At 49.0% G+C, this 22,170-nt stretch overlaps 1 protein-coding gene across 1 annotated transcript in view; it reads right to left on the reverse strand.

The window, feature by feature from the left end:
* TM9SF3 (transmembrane 9 superfamily member 3) overlaps nucleotides 1-22,170 on the reverse strand; it is a 300,030-nt gene that overhangs the window by 122,339 nt on the left and 155,521 nt on the right. The gene's annotated exons all lie outside the window — the stretch shown is intronic.

Below are 22,170 nucleotides of genomic sequence, written 5' to 3' on the forward strand. Positions count from 1 at the left end.
AATTCAATGGATTTAGGGATATTAAATGGGTATATAACCTAGTGGTTGGTATTTTCCCGAAGTTTAAGCAACACTGCTCTATGAAATGTAGGTTTGAGGTTCATATTGTGCATCTCTCCATATGCATGAGATGCACAAGTTACTTACCTTAAAGCGCTCCAACGCACTATCTGCTTTGTTGCCAAAAAGGTGAATGCCATCAAAGGGCATCTCCATCAAGGTGTTTTGGACATCCCCCCGAAAAGCCAGTTGTCCTCAGCCAGGCATGGAGCCAAAGCATCACGGTCGTGGAAATCACCCTGTCAGCGGTATTAAGCCCACAAGGATGGTGAACTGTGCTGCGTCCATCCTAGCTGCAATAGCCTGGGAGAGTACTGTCTGGGCCTCCTGCGGACAGTTGGGCAGCACTTGCGCAATTGTGTCCCACACAGAGTGGGAGTAACAGCCCAAGATACATGCAGTGTTCACTGACCGCCGCCCTAAGCTGGCAGATAAAACAGCTTCTTGCCAAGCTGCTCCAGCTTCTTTGATTCCCTATCCGGGGCTGCGGAACAGAATGCGCTCTGGGGTGCAGAGGCTTGGACAACCAAGCTCTCAGGGGTGGGGTGTTGGGAGAAAAAGAGGGGGTCGCCTGGAGCAGGGCGATGGCGTCGGGCATGTTCCTGTCCACAGGAGCCCCTGTGTTGGGCCTGGACCAAGTGCCCGAAAGAACATCAGACAGTGCATCATTAAAAGGCAGCAAGGGCTCCTAAGAGGTTGGCGCCGGTTAAAGCACTTCTGTCAGGAGGTTAGTCCTGACGGCCACTGTAGGGAGTCTCGGCCGCCCTACACAACACCACTGTGTAACTTTCTCCCTCCTCTGTAGCCACGGAAGGAGGAGACAGCATGCCAAGGTCAGGCGAGGTGTCTAGACCACTGGCATCCCCCAAATCCTCTGCCCAGTCCGGGTCATCACCGCACTGTTGTGTGAGAGGGTCGTCATACCCCTCCCAGTCCTCCCCTTCCTCCGAGGTCTGTGAAGCAGGCTGAGAATAAGGAGGATGGACGTAGGGGTAGAAGGGCCCCATCGGTGTCGGAATCGGCATCGATCGACGCTGTTCTGGCGCCGCGTCCGGTTCTGGGTTGAAACCAGGGACGACGTCGACGGTGGTACCGGACGACGTCAGAGGTGGGGTCGACACCGGTGGAGGTGTGATCAGGTCAACCGGTGTCGCCCGGAATCCGAGCCCAGATCCAGGGAGGTACTGCTGCATCGGAGCCGACGGTGGTTCCGGGGCAGAACCACTGGCGCCAGAAGGGCAGGACCTCCTGTTGTGCCCGCGGGGCCTGAAGGCGAGCCGGCGGGGCCAGACGGCCCAAAGAGTCGGGCCATGGCAGCAAGACACTGTTGCACCGGATAAGGTGGGTAGGCCGGGTGCGACGTCAAGGATGGCACCACCCGCACCCTCATCACGCGACAGGCGCAGGCGAAGTCGAAGAGCAACGGCGCTTCTTCGACTTCTTCTTGGAATGCTTCGACTTACCTGACCCAGAGTGCGAAGACTTGATCCAGAGGAACGATGTTGACGGCTCCGCGACCAGTCCCTCGACCTCCCACTGGTCCGGGACCTTGAGCGGCGCAGAGCCGACTGCTGGGCTTCCAGCAACTTTCGGGACTGCTCCTGCAAAGTTTTCGGCACCATGGCCCAGCAGTCGGGGCACAACTTGGAGTCGTGGTCGTGCCACTGGCAGTAGAGACACACATGGTGTGGGTCCGTCACCGATATCATGCGGTGACAGTCTCGACAGTTCTTTAAGCTGGGCATCCCTACCACACCAGGAGTCGATCGACTCGAAGAAATTAGGTAAAAGGCCTCGAAAAAACCCAGTCAACAATTGACTGGGGGTACTTGCTCTTCCTGGAACTGCACTTGCTGACGCGGAAAAAGAAAGAACTGATGTCAGCGCGCGTGGGCACGTCTAAGTAGCTCCAGCGACGTCATCCCGGCACCAACTACGCCAACGGGGCACGCGGAGCCGAACAACGCTGCCTACCGACGCGCAGGGGTACTGCTGACGAAAAACTTTCCGGATCCAGTCTGATGACTGGGGGTAATTCTAAGGTAAGGAATCTATCACTACGTGTTTCTTTCAGATATGTGGCAGCACCATACGAACATTACAGACCACGAGGATCTCCATTACTTACTTATATGATGAAACATACTTAACTGACTCCATACTAAGCCCTGATGAATTCACAGGCTTACGCCCTATTAAAAAAACATGTGCTGGCTGAACAAGATAACCTGTGAACACAGAAAGAAAGAAGACCTGAAACTGGTGAACATTTGGTGTCTCTTTCAGTGTGATTGTAAAGATAATCTTGATTGCTTTGGGTCTCACCTCCCTACATTGGAGAGTGTAGGAAGCTGGCTCTTTATGTGATACATCAAAAATCTGATATGCTGTGAAAAGAGTGAAGGGGTTCCCTTCTAAGTGTACAGGCGATTCCTATGTAAACCCAAAGTTCTCTAGTAGATGGTAGTGTTGTCGAGCAGCCTTAGGGTTTACTGAGAAGTACAAGACATTTGCAAATACACACAATGATCAATTAATGGCACACGCCTCAAAAAGAAGATCCACACTAATTTATAAAAATAACAAGTATCTCTATATATGTATAGGCATCGGAGAATCATTGTTCGGGTAAGTATGTTTTAAAATATAAATTCCTTTCAGTTCAAAAAGTGGACAGTGCAATTTTTGAGTTCTGCAATCCTATCCTACGGAAGGAAGAACAAGTTCTGCGAACAGGTATAGTGCAGCATCTTACAAGACCAATCTCCAGGAGTTAAGGTAAGTGGTGGGCAAGACCCAAGGCAGCACCAGCAATACACAAGCAGGCGAGAGCAGGGTGCAAAACAGCATCTGTAGTCCAATGGTTTTCATGGAATATCGATCAATGCAAAAAGAGGCTGCAGGCTCTGGCTGAAAGAGGGAGGGGGGAGGTTTAACTCTTGCAATACTCTGGGACTTGGGGACACCTGGGGACCTCTTCTGCACAGGGCGGGGGTGACGGATGTAAAGGTGACTTTGGGCGTTGAGTTTTCTTATCGGGAGCAGTCGCAGTCGAGAGGGAACGCGTGCAGAGGCTGCAGGCGACTTCGGGGAGTCCACGAGGGGTGAAACAACTATGGACTCGAGCTCTAGATGGCTGTGGGTCGTTTTTGACACCATTGGCCCCCTTCAACTCAGCACGGGGGTGATGTGTCGAGTGGTGGCTTCAGGTGTCTGGGTTTGGTGGGTTCAGAGGCCTCAGTCTCTTTGTTTTGGAGTTTCTGCAGGAGTACAGATCCTTTCTTCACAGGAGGTATTGGGTCTTTATCAAGGGCAGACAGTATTCCTGGATTCTGGAGTACACAGCTGCAGGACGAGTCTGCGTTGGTGTAGTTTTCGATGAGGGATGCAGACAGGGTTGGAACCAAGTCAGCTGCTTCTTTTCTTCTCCCTGGTTTTGCAGCTCTTCAGTGCCTTCTCTCTTCGTAGGTCATCAGGATCTGCTTCTCTGATGAAAGGGACTCTACTAAATACTGAATTTAGGGGTGGTAGGGGAGTAGCCAAAGGGCTACTTGACCCTTGGGGTCACTACACGTCTATATGACCACTTCCTGTGGGAAGTGGGCATAACCCTGTCCCAGAATGGCTACTTCTGAAAAATCGTATCCACCTCACAATAGCCCACCTTAGGGGTGGTACTAGCCTGGAGGCGGCACACATACGTGTCTAGCTAATTTTCGCGCCTGTCCAGGTGCCAAGCGGGTCCTGGACAAAGGGAGGCGTCTTCCTCTCTTGAGAGGGGAGCCAGTTTCGCATTCCAAAGGTGGCAGCTCTTTGAAGCTTGCCGGCCCTAGGAGGATAATCAGCAGGTCATCCTGTGGGAGAGAGTGTTACACCCTCTTAATGACAGGCTTTTGTTCTGGATCTCTTGACAGCAAAAGGCTCTCACCCTAAGAGATTAAAACAGCATCTCGGGTGGCAGGCTGGCAGAAACAGCGGAGGCTGGTAGGTTTTCAGGGGCACCTCTAAGGTGTCCTCTGGGTGCAAGTATTGGTAAATCCATCGCTGGCATCAATGTGGATTTATAAATACGAGATGTTTGAAACTAAACATCCTCATTTTCAGTGAAGCCATCATGCAGCTGGGGAACTTGTTTTCACCAGTGTCCATGCAGATGTTTTAAAATGGCTTCCCTGTCCACTTGTACTGGCAGTAATAGGACTGACCAGCACAGGAGAACACCTACTCATGCAGGCATGCCCTCACATGTAATATTCAGTCTGCCATAGGGCTGTCGCACAAGTTACTACTTATACATTATATCTGTAAGAGACATTAGTTAGTGATAGATTCCTTACCGTAGAATATCCCCAGGCGTCAGACTGGATCCAGAAAGTTTTTTCTAGCAGTACCTCTGCGCCTCAGTAGGTGGCACCGTGCGGCGCCGTGTCCGTCGCTGGCATCATATGCGCCGAGATGACGTCACGGAGACTACTTAGGCGCCACCCATGCGTGCTGACGTCAGTTCTGTACACAACTTTCCGCTCCAGGAACGCAGAGCCATGCAAAAAACTGACCACTGGTGCCAAGAAACTAGGGCCCTTAAAGGGATGTCCTTAACCCTAGAAATCCGCTTGCAGAACGGGAGGATGGGTGGGGCGGTAAGGAATCTAACACTAACTAATGTCTCTTACAGATGGAGTAGTTTCTGTCCTGTAACTCCAGTTCTGTAGTAGGGGTATCTCTGTTATACTCATAATCTAGTGAATAGTCCCGCCCATGTGCGTGGACACCAGAGCAATCAAAAATAATCTCTTAAGTTGTCAAAACATGCAGAACTGCACAGACACTTAAGAGAGAATTTAAAGACAGATAATGCAGCCTATATCCACAGGCTACACTGTCCAGTACTTCAACTAGAAATTCCACCAAAATCCACAAACAGCACAGCCTGTCCAGGGTTTACTACAGGGAAAACCTTGCCTTTAACAGCAAAACCCTCTGAAATGATAGAGCGGAAGAAGTGGACAGACAAGCCCCTTAGGCTGCCATTATGTGGCTCAGAACAGGATATTGTGCCTTTAAGAGAACTTTCCAGAAGTCTCACAGTATCCCAGAATGGACTGCAGGTCCCTTTTACTTTCAGTTCTTTTTGAAGGCGAAACACGCCAGACCTGTAGCATTTCTTACATGAATATCTCTCTCCACCAGGGAGGAGGGCGGGCGCTTATGACTATAACAGAGATACCCCTACTACAGAATTGGAGGTACAGGACAGAAACTACTCCTTCTGTAGTAGGGGATCTCTGTGTATAGTCATAATCTAGTGAATAGAATGGTATGCCCATCCCCACACCAAAGCGGCGGTGGAGAAAAGAAAAATAACACCACTACTGTGCAAACAGATTTCGCAGCGAAGCCTGCCCAACCTGAGCGTCTGCCCTGGCATCAGTGTCCAGACAGTAATGCTTAGTAAAGGTATGGACCGACTTCCAAGTGGCCGCCTTGCAGATTTCTGCAATCGGAACATTACGTAGCAAAGCAGTCGTGGCAGCTTTGCCCCTGGTGGAATGAGCCTTAGGTTTACCCCCTAAGGTCTTATTAGCCTTTTGGTAACACAATTGTATACAGGACACAATCCACCTCGAAATGGACTGTTTAGAGGTAGCAAGACCCGTCCTGACTGATCCATAATTGGTAAACAATTGGTCTGACCTACGAATATCCTTGGTCTTATCCAGATACAATTTCAACACCCTCCTAACATCCAGGGAATGCAGGGACCTTTCCGCTGGAGGGGAAGGATTCTGAAAAAACGTAGGTAAAGTTATGGTCTGGTTAACATGAAAATCAGATATAACCTTTGGAAGAAATTTAGGGTGAGTACGCATAACAACCGTAGCAGCATGAAATACAGTATAAGGTTCTTGGCAACACAACGCCTGAATTTCACTCACCCTGTGGGCCGATGTAATGGCCACGAGGAACGGCGCCTTCCAGGACAGGTGCTGTAACGAAGCCTTATGAATAGGTTCAAAGGGCTCCTTCATCAATCTGGACAGCACCACATTCAATTCCCATGAAGGCGAAGGAAGCCGGACAGGAGGGAACACTTTCTTCAAGTCTTCCAAAAAATCTTTGATCACAGGGATCTGGAAGAAGGAAGTCTGTGAAGGGCATTTCCTGTAGGCAGTCAACGCAGCGAGATGAACCTTAATGGAATGGACATTAAGGCCAGACTGCGCCAGATGTAGAAGATACGGAAGGATGACATCTTCCTTACACGTCGTAGGGTCATAGTTCTTGGACTTACACCAGATGCAAAATCTCTTCCACTTGTAAGCATAGGAAGTCCTAGTGGAAGGTCGCTTAGCCTCCTTCAGTATGTCCATACAATCTTCTGGTAGATTCAAATGGCCATATTGCACTATCTCAGGAGCCATGCCGCCAAACTCAAAGACGAGAGGTTGGGGTGCAACATCTGCCCCCCGAACTTCGTGAGAAGGTCCGGCCTGCACGGCAGCCGTATGTGAGGAAGGAGAGACCGGTGTAGCAGGTCCGTGAACCACCACTGCCTGGGCCATTCCGGGGCAATCAGGATCATCCGCGCCCTGGACTGGGACAGCTTGATGAGCACGGCCGGAATCAGGGGAATGGGTGGAAAAGCATACAGAAAGCTGTTCGACCAGTTGATCCATAGCGCATTCCCCAGCGTCCCCTGCTGGTAGTACCTGGAGGCGAAGTCTCGGCATTTGCTGTTTTCGGCGGTGGTGAACAGATCTACGTCTGGAGTCCCCCACCTTGCGAAGACTTCTCCTAGTACTTCATCGTTTATGACCCATTCGTGGTTTTCCTGAATCAGTCTGCTCAGTGCGTCTGCCTGAACATTCTGCACACCTGGCAGATGGGTAGCCGTTATCGTCAGTCCCCTGGCTAGAAGCCAGTGCCAGATCGCCTGCGCCTCCTGCGACAGAGTGCGCGATCTCGAACCCCCCTGCTTGTTGAGGTAATACATCGTGGTCGTATTGTCCGTCTGAGCAAGCAGAGAGTTGGTCCGGAAGGACGGATGAAAGGCCTTCAGTGCCAAGTGAACAGCTGTGAGGTCCAGGAAATTGATGTGGTACGTGGATTCCGTCGGGGACCACTTTCCCTGAATCTGTAAGTCTCCTGAGTGCGCCCCCCAGCCGTGGAGAGACGCATCCGTCACGATAGTCTATGTGGGAATGTCCTCGTGGAAGGGAACCCCTCTGAGGAGATTCTCCGCTGAACACCACCACTTCAGAGACTGAAGAGCATGCAGAGACAGTCGTATCTCGTCCTCCCAAGATCCTTTCCTCTGATCCCACTGATCCTCCAAGCACTCCTGCAATGGTCTCATGTGTAGCCGTGAGTGTGGCGTGAGGAAGATACAAGAGGCCATCAACCCCAGTAGAGAAGACACCGTCTTCACTGTAGTAGATGGAGCGGTCATAAGAGCCTGAGCCTTCCGAAGGAGGATAATCGTCTCTCCTCCGAAGGAGACACGCTTGCTGACAGCGTATTGATGGAGGCTCCAAAGTACTGTATGCACTGGACCGGAGTCGGGACAGACTTGGACATGTTGATGTGCAACCCCAACTTGTTCAAGAGAACACACGTCTTCTGGAAGTGCGCTTGAGCTTCTGAGAAGGAGGAGGCCTTAATCAACCAATCGTCCAGGTACGGGTAAACACCTTGTTCTTCCTCAGGTGTGCCGCTACCACCGCCATGCACTTCGAGAAGGTTCTGGGCGCAGACTTCAGCCCGAATGGCAGTACTGTGTATTGATAATGATTGGCGCCGACTTGGAATCGCAGGAACTTCCTGTGTTTGTGTGCAATGGGCACATGGAAGTACGCATCCTGTAGGTCTATAGCACATAGCCAGTCTCCCTGTTGCAGCTGAGGATAAATCTGATGCAACGACAGCATGCAAAACCTCTCTGCGAATCCACTTGTTTGCTTGCCGCAAATCCAGAATGGGCCTGAACTCGTTCTTGTCCTTCTTGTGAACCAGAAAGAACCGGGAGTACAGACCTCTTCCTCTTTGAGACAGAGGTAAGTCTTCTATCGCCCTTTTCCTTAACAGGATATCGGCCTCCACCTGGAGCTCACGCAGTTGAAACTGCGAGCTGACCGGTGGAATTGATAGAGGCGGGCTGGTGAACCGAAGGCTGTATCCATTGCAAACAATATTCAGCACCCACTTGTCCTGAGTAATTTTTCTCCACTCTGCCAGAAAAAATTGAACGCTTCCCCCCCACCGGAGCGGGTAACGGATGTAGGGGAAGTAACCGCTCAGGGTCGAGACCCAGCTGGGCCTTTGTTCGCTGCTGCGGACTGCTGGCCGCCTCTACCCTTCTGGCGCTTCTGGAAGAGCTTCCGGAACTGCTGCTGCTAGTGTTGCTGCTGTCCCGAAGTCTGTCCACGCCCTCTGCCCTGCGCCCCAAACCGTCTCTGGAATGGGCGGTAGGTCTTTTTCTCCTTGGGCTTTTCCAACCCGACCGCCGTCAGGGTCTCGGCCTCCGCCTTCATGCGGGCCATTTCGTCATTCGCATGCTTGCCAAACAGGGTTTCACCCGAGAAAGGCAGATTGGCCACCCGCTGCTGAGCTTCCGGCTTGAGTGACGTAAGTCGAAGTCAAGCGTGGCGCCGCTGGTTGACACCATGACAGTACCCGTGTGCAGCCAGAAGAGACGTATCCGCAGCCGCGCTGATGAGCTGGTTCGACACCAGCATCCCCTCCTTCAGGATCTCTGTAAAGTCCTCTTTCTTCTCCCGGGGAAGGGACTCCGTGAATTGCTGTAGGGATTCCCATAGGGCACGATCGTACCGCTCTAGCAAAGCCGCAGCACTGGCCGCCTTCATCGCAGTAGAGGCCGTCCCACCGACCTTTCTGCCTGCCGAGTCGATCCATCGGCTCTCCTTATCAGGAGGTACAGTAGAAGACGGGGAGGTGGCATGTTGCTTCCTAGCCGCCGTCACTATGACAGAATCCGGAGTAGGATCCATCCGAAGAAAGGCCGGGTCAGAATCCGGGGCCCTGTACTTCTTAAGGTGCCGGGAGGGAGCGGCCTTCGTCACCGCAGGGGTGAGAAACAACTCCTCTGCGGGCTCTACCAGCCCCGGCACTAGAGGCAGTAAAGGTCGAGACAGGTGTTTTTTATGCAGTGTCTCGAAAATCACGGATGTCGTGGGAGTAGGTACCGTCACCGTGATACCCAACTTAGCAGCACCCCTTAGGAGAACATCCTGGAATATGCTGATGTCGTCCACCGGCGATACTCTCGTCCCCGGGGATTCCGACAAGGTCGGTGAGTAGGTTCTGGTCTCGGAAGAATCCGTGCGGGACCGTGACCGTCGCCTCCTGTGACGCCTTCTTGATCTCGTTGAGGACCTGTGACGACTCCGCGATCTCCCCCTCCGACCGGAGCGAGATCGCGATCTCCTTGGCTTCGTGCGCTCCGCCGGCTTCACCGGAGTGGGCGACTTTGGCCTGGCAGGGGCCCTCAGCTGAGGGGTCCCCTTAGGGGGCGTCGGGAATCGAGGCAGCGAAGCCGTCCTCGGAGGAACCGGAGGAGGCCTGTCAGCCGGAAGGTGAGGTTGAGGTGGAAGTGGAGGCGGGTTGGGAGCCCGCGGCGGTGGCCCCCTGGGCAATGGAGGAGGGGGCGTCACCGACTTCGGCCTAGAAGGCGTAAAACACTTCAGAATACACCGAGCCCGGTGATCTGCCTTCTGTCCTAGGCTGGGGCGTTGGAGAATCCCCTATCGGCACCTGCCGCCTGCTCGACTGACTCCTGGCGCCAGAACTCCTTCTGGAGCGTCGGGCCCTCGACGGCGAGCGTCTCCTCCTCAATGGCGAACGCCTCTTCCTTGGCGTCGAACGCCTTCGCCTCAACGGCGACCTTCGCCTCGACGGCGATCTTCGTCTCGACGCCGGACGCCTGTGTGACTTTGACGTCCTCCTCGACGTCGAGGATCCCCTCGACGACGACCTTCTCTTCGCCAACAGCGAACGGCGGTGTCGCCACGACGGCGAGCGCCTACGCCGGGCCACCTCTCGACGTCGATTACTCGATGCCGACGGAGACAACGACAAAATCGTCACCGGTGATCTCGACGGCGGTCTATTCAGTTCCCTCGACGCCGAGCGTCGACGCCGCTTCAACACAGAGCCCTGGGGAGACGGGGAACAGACTGCAGTCATACCTCTCGACGCCGTAGTCGGTGCAAACGACGCCGACTGAGAATGGGGACGCTTGCTGGTCTTCCTGCCGCTGGGGAGCCCCCCAGAGGCCTCAGCATTGGCAGAGGAAGCCCTTCCAGACCCACCTTGCGCCTTCTGTCTTCCAGGCCTTGGAGCCTGATCTTCAACCTATCTCTCAGGGTTCTGCTAGAGAAGCCCTGGCAAATGTCACACTCCTCTGGGACATGAGATGAGGGAAGGCAGATGATGCACACCTCGTGTGGGTCCGACTTGGCCTTCTTCCTCGAGCACTCCGGGCATTTGTCAAACAATGCAGGCATATTGGCAAATAAAGAGTGCACCAAGACAAACACAAGGAAGAAACACCAAAGTACTTCAAGAAAAGCACTCAAAAAACTAAAAAAAAAGTGAAAAATCACCAAATAAACCCTTGAAAAGAGAGAGCTCAATGCTCCAGGGTCCTGCTTGCAGGAGCCGGAAAAAAGAACTGAAAGTAAAAGGGACCTAGAGTGCATTCTGGGATACTGTGAGACTTCTGGAAAGTTCTCTTAAAGGCACAGTATCCTGTTCTGAGCCACAGAATGGCAGCCTATGGGGCTTGTCTGTCCACTTCTTCCTCTCTATCATTCCAGAGGGTTTTGCTGTTAAAGGCAAGGTTTTCTCTGTAGAAAACCCTGGACAGGCTGTGCGGTTTGTGGATTTTGGTGGAATTTCTAGTTGAAGTACTGGACAGTGTAGCCTGTGGATATAGGATGCATTGTCTGTCTTTAAATTCTATCTGAAGTGTCTGTGCAGTTCTGCATGTTTTGACAACTTAAGAGATTATTTTTGATTGCTCCGGGGTCCACGCACATGGGCGGGACTATTCACTAGATTATGACTATAACAGAGATCCTCTACTACAAAAATATCGTTACACAAGTAGTAACTTGTGCATCTGAATGAGACACGTTAGTGATAGATTCCTTACCTTAGAATAGATACCCCAGCAATACCAACCCCGGTGGTGGGTCTGCGAACAAGATTACACCAGAAAGTCACGGAGAACAGAACGGCCCAAGAAGCCGTCCCTCCGGACTTGACTGTCAAGGCAGTAATGCTGGGTAAACGTGTGCAGCGAGGTCCACCTAGCTGCCTGACAAATGTCCTGCAAGGGAACAACGCGTCCCAAGGCAGTAGTGGCTGCTGTTGCCCTGGTAGAATGGGCACGCAGCCCCACAGGAGGCTCCTTCTTAGCCAACGAGTAACAGGCTTTGATGCAGAGAACGACCCACGAGAGATGGTCCATTTGTGCACGGCCCGACCTTTCTTGGCGCCCACGTAGCCAAGAAAGAGCTGGTCATCCACCCGGAACTGTTATGTGCGCTTCAGATAGAACGAGAGCGCACGTTTTGGGTCCAGGCGGTGGAGCCTCTCCTCCTCTTTTGAAGGATGCGGAGGCGAAAGAAGGTGGGCAAAGTGATGGTCTGCCCAATGTGGAAGGGCGTAATAACCTTTGGTAAGAAAGGAGGACGGGTCCTTAAAACCACCTTGCCCGGATGAACAGAAAGGAAAGGAGGTTTAGAAGAAAGAGCCTGGAGCTCACTCACTCACTTTTCTGGCAGAGGTGATAGCTACCAGGAAAGCCCGCTTGAGAGGAAGATGACGCAAAGGACAGTTATGAAGGGGCTCGAAGGGAGCGCACATCAGATATGTAAAGACAAGGTTTAAGTACCATTGAGGGCTGATTAACGGCACAAGAGGAAATGTGTGCGTAATGCCTTTCAGAAAACGGTGAACAACCGGTGTGGTTCTGAAGATTCTGGATTCATGTAATCGTTCTGGACTCGAGAATTAAAACTTCGTCGAAACATGACGGATTTGGTATCAAAAGACCGAGAATGACAAGCATACCATGTACAAATATTTTCAGCATATTCGGGTGACGATTTCACCTCGAAATCGTCATTCACGTCCTGAACCCTTGGCCTCCATTTATGTGTTGCCCTTTACATAGGCCTTAATCCAGCTGAATTCAATTCCACAAGGACACATACTCCTTAATCGACTTTCCTATGACCTGTGCAAGTTGGAACCATTGCCCCAGGCCGAACTCGTTAGGTCAGTTCCCCTCCCAGTGGCCGAACAAGATAGCATCAAGGCTCAACAGGCCATAAAACCATTTCAGCGCGCACACCTGCTGTATCTTGCTCCCATCTGTCTCTACTCTTTTGCTTCACTTACTTTATGGTGGGGAGGTGCCTGTTTTATTGGGGGTCCACCGATATCTGATGAAATGTTGGGCCTTGCCGGGTGATTTGTTATGGGCAGCACGACGTGAAATATGTACATGTCATCATGACTCTGCTTTTCCTTTGTAACCAAAACCTGTAAATGATATATTGCAAATTCGAAGAATGTTTGCCTGAAGCCGAATATTCTGTATAAAGAGAGAAGCCTGACTTTGTAAATTTGAGCAGTCTCCTGAGAATATACTTCCCCGTGTGTTGTACTTCTAGGACACTTGTTACCTTGGTTGCAGCCAATAAATCTATCGTTGACTTCACCTAGAAGACTCTGAGTTTCTGTGGTCTGGATCAGGAAGAACCCGAGGTCTCTGGGTGTACCCTGACACCGCTGGGTTACCGGTTCTGTGCCGGTTCTTAAAAACCCAGTACCTCAGCTGGCGCCCAACGTTTGGGGTGATTCCAGTGGTACCAGTCAGCCAGAGGATCGTGAGGAGCTTCGTGTGAAAATTCCGGAGGACGGCCAACCACCTCATTGACCCCTGCATGTCGACGTGGTCCGAAGGTCTTTGCTGCGAGGTTCCCCGCTTCCCGACGGCTACAAGGACTGCTGCCCTGGCTATCGCCCTGATTTGGACCCTTGAAGTTTGGTAGAGCGAAACACTAAGACGAGTCTTCTGGTGACGTCATCGATATCTCAGTTAAGTATAAGTGGAGCGTCTCCCAGTCCTTAGTTGGTCTTAGTCTTGGGTATCCTTTGGGATAATTGTTGGTACTTGCAAGCACCAAAACCGAAGCACTCGTGTTTTCACGAGAAAATATCGTAATCGATAATCCTTTGAAGCTTGGAACTAGACTAGAGAGCGAAGATGCCTAGTCTTAGACTTGGAAATTTTGTTTTGTCTTGGTTGTAATAATAGGGACTCCCGATTGGAAGACTCATGTCCGGTTCCTCCGGTTGGAACTCCAACTTACGAGTTATATGTGAAACATGGGGTAGGCCCCATCAAGTATGGATCAAATACACAAGGAAAGATGGTGTTTTAAAATGGCCCCAATATGGTAGCTTTGATACCGAAATCTTAGATAACCTTGAAGTTAAACTTTTCAAAAAGAAAGCCATGCCGGCGATGTTTGACTCTTTCCGCCTATGGCGTAAGGAGGCCAAACAAAAAGAAATCAAATTAGCTAAGAAAAATAAAAGAGAAGGAGGACTTTCAGTAATGCAAGCTGCTATGCAGTTTAAAGATGATGAAGAAGAACAGATGAGTGAGCAGTTGCACAGGCAACGTAAAATGGCAATAGATAAATGCTATCCAGTTTTGCCGTCTCTTCAGCAAGAGGCAGCAAAAGAGCGTGAAAAAGATCCATTAATGTCACATTTATTAAGTTCGCCACCCCCCTATGCGCAAAATGCCATAGCACTACCGCAACCTTTAGTTGTGCAACCTGTGCCTCCTATTCCTCCGCAGCACTCACCAGCTGTTCTCCAGCTGGCTCCTGTCCCTATGGTGCAGCCTCCTCAAGGCCCACCGATCACACCTGTTTCACCTATGCTTTCCACAATTTTGCCTTTCTACTTCTCCTAATGCTCCCTCTACGATTTTGCGTAGTGCTCCTTCTATTTCCCCTGATGCCTCCTCTGCTATTGTCTTTGCCCCTGCCTTATCTCACCCCGTTTTTCCACCCGTTCTTCCTTCAGTTTCACCTTCCATTCGGCAGAAAATGGCCAGCACTGTTACTAACCTTTTCACACCTCTTTTCGGGTCGCCTACTACGACCCCTAACATGGGACGAAGACAGTTGCGAAGTCGACTGCCTGACTATGAAGAGAGAGACACTTTGAATCGTTTAGCACGGAAATGGGTTATGGACACTGTAAAATATGATGTAGAGTCTGTCATGGAAGTCTTCCATCAATGGGAAGCACCGACGCAGAGATATGTTTTTGAACAGATGTGTGTTTTCCTTGGTGAGGATTTGGAAGACAATGATCTGAAATGCAACCACAAGAGTTGTGTTGTGTACGGTTTAAGTTTGGAGAGGGCATGATTGTAGGTCCCGATGTAGAGAAAGCGGTTGAAATATTGTTATCATATAGGAGTAAGAGGAGCAGTTCTGGGTCACAATCTGAGCCTAGTGCGTCTAGTAGGAAAAAGGCGCGACAATACCAGATGAGGGAAGTTCCCCCCACAATGGAGAGAGGGCGACACAACTGTTAACCCACCTATTCTGCCACACTTTCAGCGTGTATGGGTACATGTCCCATGGAAACGAGCTGAAGTTTTAGCGTTCAAACAGACATTACCTGATCCGCGTAAAAATCCTGCAGGGTATTACAAAGAATTGTCGCAAACTGCTGGGTCATGTATAATGAATTTAGCCGATATCGATATGCTATTTGGGAATGTTGTTCCACAGCCTTTATGGGGTAAAATTCGTCATACAGACCATGATCAGGAGTTGGGTGACTCATGGGCTAATATTGCCGCTGCAGATGCCCGACAAGTTGGTGGGGCTAAGCCTGAGCCTTTGATAGCAGAACTCCCTGGTAGAATAGTTGATTACATGAAAACGATAATGCCTGCAATACGTGAAAATTGGGATAAGGTGTCTGCATGCAAGCAGAAGAAAGAAGAAACTGTTTCAGGTTTCTTCACCAGGTTTGAAGAAACATTTGTCGACCACAGCGGTCAAGATATGACCACAGAAGGTGGTCAGAGATTATTCGTCGATAAATTTGTGCACAATCTCCTTCCAGAATTGTGTAAAAAGCTAAAGGATTCAGAAAGTTCTTGGGCAGTCTCATCTTCAGCGCAGATATTAGCTACTGCACAATATTACGAAAATAGAGACAAGGACGAGAAAGATAGAGTAGAAAAGAAAACTAAGGATTTGAAAACGAAGGTTTTGCTACAGCAAGCCTATACGCCACGTGGTGGTGGTAATCAGAATCAATACCAGAATAATTTTCAGCAGCCTCAACAGTATCAGAGGAACTCGCAAAGAGTCGAGTACACTCAGCCACGTGTCCCTGTAGGCCCCAACCAGTGTTCGTATTGCAAACAAGAAGGTCATTTTAAGTATAGTTGTCTTAATCTGTTACAACGTGCAAATGGTGTTTTTGGTGTAAGAGGTCGTGGTGTTCAGCAAGCGCCTAGAGGTAGAGGACGCGGAAACGTCCCCCAAAACACACGTCCCCTTCCACCACAAAATTCTATGAATAGGTTCGATCAGCAGAACAACGCATCTGACAGGACAGCTCAATACTATGTTGATGATTATTATACAGAAAATTAGTATTTGGAGGGTAATGATTGCTAGGACAGCCATAGACAAAGAGAGGGAGTTGTTTCAGTTCCAGTAGATCAGAGTGGACCCTACGTTGAGGTGATTACATCAGGTGTGTCATCGCCTTTTCTGTTGGATACTGGTGCTACAAAGAGTTCTATAATGCACTCCAAACTCCCTGGCGCACCTTTGTCTGGCGAAATGAACGTTTCTGTAGGTTTTTCTGGCGCCCCAGTTAGAAATCCGATTTCTGATCCTTTGTCTCTTTCTGTTGGTCCTTGCGAATTCGAAGCACCCCTCATTCTGACAACAGGTTGTGGTGAAAACTTGCTGGGATTGGATTTGTTAAAAAGATTGTATGCGACTTTGTACTGTTCTCCGTCAGGAGTACAACTTACTTTAGGTAAGAAAGTGGTTTCTCCCAGGTATTTGTCGGGAGATGCACTTCTAGCAGAATTGTCGTTTCTCCCAGATATTCTTTGGCCCACTAGTCCAAATGATGTGGGTCTTTTAGAAATTCCACCATATGTTGTAACATTGAAAGCCAACGTTAAAATGCCACGAATTCCCCAATACAAAATCTCGTGTGAAGGTGAAAAAGCTTTACTAGCGATCGTTTACGAATTGATTGGAAAGGATGTGATTGAAGAAACACGAGGCAACGTTTGCAATAGTCCAGTTCTGCCTGTTTTAAAACGAACTGATCCTTCTCAGCCACCTGTGTACAGATTCGTGATTGATCTTAGAGAGGTGAATAAAATAGTTGTGCCACAATTCCCAGTTGTCCCCGACATTACCACATTATTGACTATGATTCCAGCTTCTGCCTCCTGGTTCTCGGTGATTGATCTGAAGAATGCTTTCATCAGTATCCCGATTGCTGAGGAGAGCAGGGATATTTTTTCCTTCAGTTTAGGAGGTCGCAGCTTCCGCTTTAAACGCGCTCCTCAGGGCTACTGTGAAAGTCCATCAATATACAGTCAAGCTCTAAAAACACAGCTTGATACGATTGTTTTACCTGAAGGTGCTACTCTTGTACAGTATGTGGGTGATTTGCTCATAGCCGCAGACACTGAGGAAATTTGTAAAAAGGCCACACTGTCATTATTGCGTCATCTGTGTGATCTTCATCACAAGGTGTCACTTTCCAAACTGCAATATTGCCAACAAGAAGTGACCTACTTAGGTCACCTCTTATCGAAGGAGGGAAGGAAACTGACCCCAGAAAGAATTCAGGCAATAGCGAAATTGAATGTGCCAAGAACACAGAGAGAAGTGCGTGCTTTCTTGGGCATTACATCTTACTGTAGACAGTGGATTCCAAATTTTTCGTTATTGGCCAAACCTTTGGTGGCATTAACGTGTAAAAATACACCCAATCCCATTCCTTGGTCTGAAGAATGTCAAAAAAGTTTTCTCGAATTGCGCACAGCATTGTGTTCGGCTCCTGTGCTAGGTACCCCCGACTACAGTAAGCCTTTCACATTATATGTCCACGAGAAAGAGGGCTGTGCATTGTCTGTGTTGACTCAGTTGTTTGGAGGTAGGCAACGTCCATGTGCCTATTTTTCGTCAACTTTGGATCTGGTAGCTAAAGCATTGCCAAGTTGTTTAAGAGCCACAGCAGCAGCAGCTGTTTCTATTCAACAGTCTGCTGGTCTAGTAATGAATAATACACTGGTCGTGATGGTCCCACATGCAGTAGACACATTGTTAAATAGAACTAAGACACAGCACTTAACTAGTGCTCGACTGTCCAGTTACGAATTGACATTACTAGCGAGTCATGTGCACATAAAAAGGTGCAGTACCTTAAACCTAGCTACGTTGTTGCCAATTGCAGAGGAATCAGATGTTTCAGAACAGCACGATTGTTTTCTCAGAACAGAGGAAGAGACGAAAGGGAGAGTAGATCTATCCGATACTCCTCTTGCTGAGTGTGATGGTACATTATGGGTGGATGGTTCATGCTTTAAGCTCCCGAATGGTGACACAACTGCAGCATATGCTGTCACGACTTTGCATACAGTTGTTGAAGCTGCACGTGTCCCACATAATTCGGCTCAAGCAGCAGAATTAATTGGACTCACGAGAGCATGTGTATTGTCCAAGGGAATGAAAGTGACTATCTACACTTAGTCAGTATGCATTTGGAGTGGCTCACAGTTTTGGACGATTGTGGAGAGAACGTGGGTTCCTGACGTCGCATGAAGCTAAGATTCAGCATGGTCAGTTGGTGAATGAGCTTCTTGAATCACTGACCTTGCCCCTGCAAATGGCGATTGTGAAATGTAGTGCTCACAAGAAGGTGACTGATGATGTTGGTCGTGGAAATGCATTTGCTGATGAGATCGCGAAAGAAACTGCAAAGAATGTAATGAGCCGAATGTATGTTGCAGGCCCTGCAAGATGGACTGGTGATGATGGAATGTGTGAAGACACAATAGAGTGTGTGAAGTCTATTCAAGCTGAGGCCCCAGAGAAAGAGTTGAGCACGTGGAGAGAAAGTACGGGTAGAATGGATGCAAATGGTTGCTGGATTGAATTATCAGAGCATCAGAGATGGTTGTTACCCGATGCATATGTGCTTGCAGTGGTTACAAAGGCTCATGGGATGGCTCATATCAGCGTGAAAGGGATTTGCGAGTTGTTAGCCCCAGTATGGAAGAATTCAGGGATTCCCAAGTGTGCAGAGAATGTTGTCAAGAATTGCATGGTATGTCTGAAACACAATCCTGGTAGGGGAACCCCAACTCCAGCTGGTCATTTTGCACCTCCTACGTATCCGTTCGAGGTTTTGCAGCTAGATTTCATTCACATGGAGAGGTGCAACAATTTAAAATACGTACTCGTTATTGTTTGTGCCTTCTCAAGATGGGTAGAAGCCTATCCCCTAAAAGACAATACTGCCTTGTCCACAGCAAAAGCCCTTGCGAAAGAGTACTTCCCCAGGTTTGGAATGCCTAGAATGGTCTGGTCTGATAATGGAAGTGAATTTGTGGGTCGTGTGATGAAGAGAGTGTGTGAAGGGCTAGGTATCCGGCAGAAGTTTCACGCTGCAAATCACCCCCAATCAGCTGGATTAGTAGAATGTTACAATGGCACTTTAAAACTTAAACTGGCCAAAATCCAAGCGAGCACAGGTCTTAAATGGCCTGACGCTCTACCCTTAGCACTCCTGTCCACTAGAATGACTGTGCATTCACGAGTGAAACTTAGTCCATATGAGATAGTTTTTGGCCGGCCAGCCAACATATGGGGAGTGCCTAGACCCACTAAGTTCAGCGAGCTTGAACACCCTATTTTGCTTAATTATCTGTATGAATTGACGGCTAAATTGCGTGTTTTGCATCAACAGGTCCACAAAACCCTGCCTCCGGGTCACGCCATTGACCCTGGTTCCTGGATACTTGTCAGGAACTTCCAAAGAACGAAGAACGACCAGCCCAGGTGGACCGGGCCTCATCTCGTCCTTCTTTCTACAAGATCAGCCGTTCGGGTGGAGGGGAAGGCCAACTGGGTCCACGGGATCCATTGTAAGAAAATCCCTTTCCCTCTGCCCTATGACCAGTGGGTCCAGAAGGGTGTCGCTGACCCAGAACCTGATACCGTGTCACATGCCGTCCCTTATAATAACTTGCATGTAAAAAGAACTGACTCTGAACAAGAAAATGAGAACATTTTGCACAAGGCTGTGCTGCAACCAAATCGATTGAACACTACAGAGCCTGACCTTTTGTTCCAGGATCAGACAATACCTGGGAAACAACGATATAATTTGAGACCGAGAAAAACGAACTAATAAAACAATTTCCTTTGCAATTTGAGACTAAGACCCATGGACTAATAAAAGAGATATTTCCTTTTCCCCCCCAAGTACTATTTTTGAAAGTGCAGCTCTCCCATCTAGGAAACTTGCTTATTTTTGTTTTTCGAACCGCCATCCGGGTTCCGCTGCTAGGGCCGCGGTTGATTAAAGTCTTTGGGGTGCAGCTGACGACGTTAGGTCGGTAGTTCTGGTTGGTCCAAGGGAGTTGCCCTAGACTGACAGAAGCATCCCTTAGCAGAGGCAACCTCCCACTGCGGGCAGCACTTTAGAGAGGATGGAGTTTCCCGATGTGGAGAGACCTGCCAAACGGACGAATTCTAAGCACGATTTTAGCAACGTGATGACAAGGAAAAGTTTTATAATATTGTGTATTTTGATGCTATTTAGTGTAATGCTATTTTTGATAAGTTATGTTTTACTTTCTTTTCGTGTAACATTTGCACCCACTGCATCACCCATACCTCCTCCCACTGTTTCATCTCATTCTTTCCACCCTCTGCCTGACCACGAATCAAATAGGAGATTGGAGTTCATCAATAACTCCTTTGTTCAGTTATTACACCAACATATAATGAACACAACTAACTGTTGGGTGTGCGGTCTTATGCCTCACACAACGGATAAAGGTATCCCTTATCTGGTCCTGCCATTCAGTCACAATGGTTCTGTATGGGCATATAGGGCAATGTTCATATATGCACACGAAATCTACCCCCTGCGTTCTGTAACAGACAATCCTAGAAAAAGTGCTCTAGTCCAGGGTATAGTAGACATGATTAAGGAAGGTATTTCTTACGAGACTATCCCGAGAGATGAGACACTGGTATACATAGGATGGAACATGACTGGATATGGAGCTACTCTGAGTGAGAAACAGCAAGCTAAGAAATCGTCCCCGATTTGGATTGTACCCCATCAGGGTCATCTGTGTCTGCAAGGTAATGGCACGAATTCCAGGGCTCAGTTAGGGAAGAGTGTCTGTACTGAAACGTATGTTTTTGGATCTCAGACTTCCCCTGCGTTTTTAGCAGCTAAGGGTACCTATTTCATCTGCCACGATAGAGCCTATACATGGTTGCCCCCTGACTTTTCGGGCTCATGTTTTGTTTCCTTCCTGTTGCCTCCCACCTACACAGCAGCGGCAGACTACCACAGGACAAGGATAGTTAGAGGTGTTTTGAGTGAAGAAGACACTGCAGGTCAAGAATTTGGGGACTTTGCAAAGGGTTTTCTGCCGTTCTGGGGATCCATGGCTAACAGCAGAAACATAAGGCAATTGACAAGGGTAGTTGAGTCCACCGTGATTGAAACTGCTGGTGCCCTTAGTAACTTGACTGCTGAGCTCCAGTCGGATCGACTTATGACCCTTCAGAACAGGGTCGCTTTAGATGTCATACTTGCAGATCGGGGTGGGGTATGCAGATTGATCCAATCTAGTTGCTGTATCTTCATCCCTGATAACGCTCCAACAGTGTACCAGGCCATCTCCAAACTACATAAGATTTCCGAATCTATTCATGTGGATAAAGGAGATTGGTCGTTAATGGGATGGTTCTGGGAACTGATATCCGCCTGGGGATGGAAAATTCTGATGGTCATTGGGATGGTCTTAGCCATTCTTTTCCTGTTCTGTCTATGCATACAGTGTACTCCTGCAATATGTGGCCTTTGCGTCACATCATGTATAAGGAAGCCTGTATCAAGAGATGAACTGAGTACTAGAATGATGTTACAGCAACATCTCAATGACTTTAGGAATATAGATCTGGACTCAGATTAACATGAGAATAGACTAAATTGCCTATGTAAGGGCAAAAGGAGGGTTTGTGGTTCTGAAGATTCTGGATTCATGTAATCGTTCTGGACTCGAGAATTAAAACTTCGTCGAAACATGACGAATTTGGTATCAAAAGACCGAGAATGACGAGCATACCATGTACAAATATTTTCAGCATATTCGGGTGACTATTTCCCCTCGAAATCGTCATTCACGTCCTGAACCCTTGGCCTCCATTTATGTGTTGCCCTTTACATAGGCCTTAATCCAGTTGAATCAATTCCACAAGGACACATACTCCTTAATCGACTTTCCTATGACCTGTGCAAGTTGGAACCATTGCCCCAGGCCGAACTAGTTAGGTCAGTTCCCCTCCCAGTGGCCGAACAAGATAGCATCAAGGCTCAACAGGCCATAAAACCATTTCAGCGCGCACACCTGCCGTATCTTGCTCCCATCTGTCTCTACTCTTTTGCTTCACTTACTTTATGGTGGGGAGGTGCCTGTTTTATTGGGGGTCCACCGATATCTGATGAAATGTTGGGCCTTGCCGGGTGATTTGTTATGGGCAGCACAACGTGAAATATGTACATGTCATCATGACTCTGCTTTTCCTTTGTAACCAAAACCTGTAAATGATATATTGCAAATTCGAAGAATGTTTGCCTGAAGCCGAATATTCTGTATAAAGAGAGAAGCCTGACTTTGTAAATTTGAGCAGTCTCCTGAGAATATACTTCCCCGTGTGTTGTACTTCTAGGACACTTGTTACCTTGGTTGCAGCC

The sequence above is a fragment of the Lissotriton helveticus genome, chromosome 5_1 (assembly GCF_964261635.1).
Source record: "Lissotriton helveticus chromosome 5_1, aLisHel1.1, whole genome shotgun sequence".
Classification (NCBI taxonomy): Eukaryota; Metazoa; Chordata; class Amphibia; order Caudata; family Salamandridae; genus Lissotriton; species Lissotriton helveticus.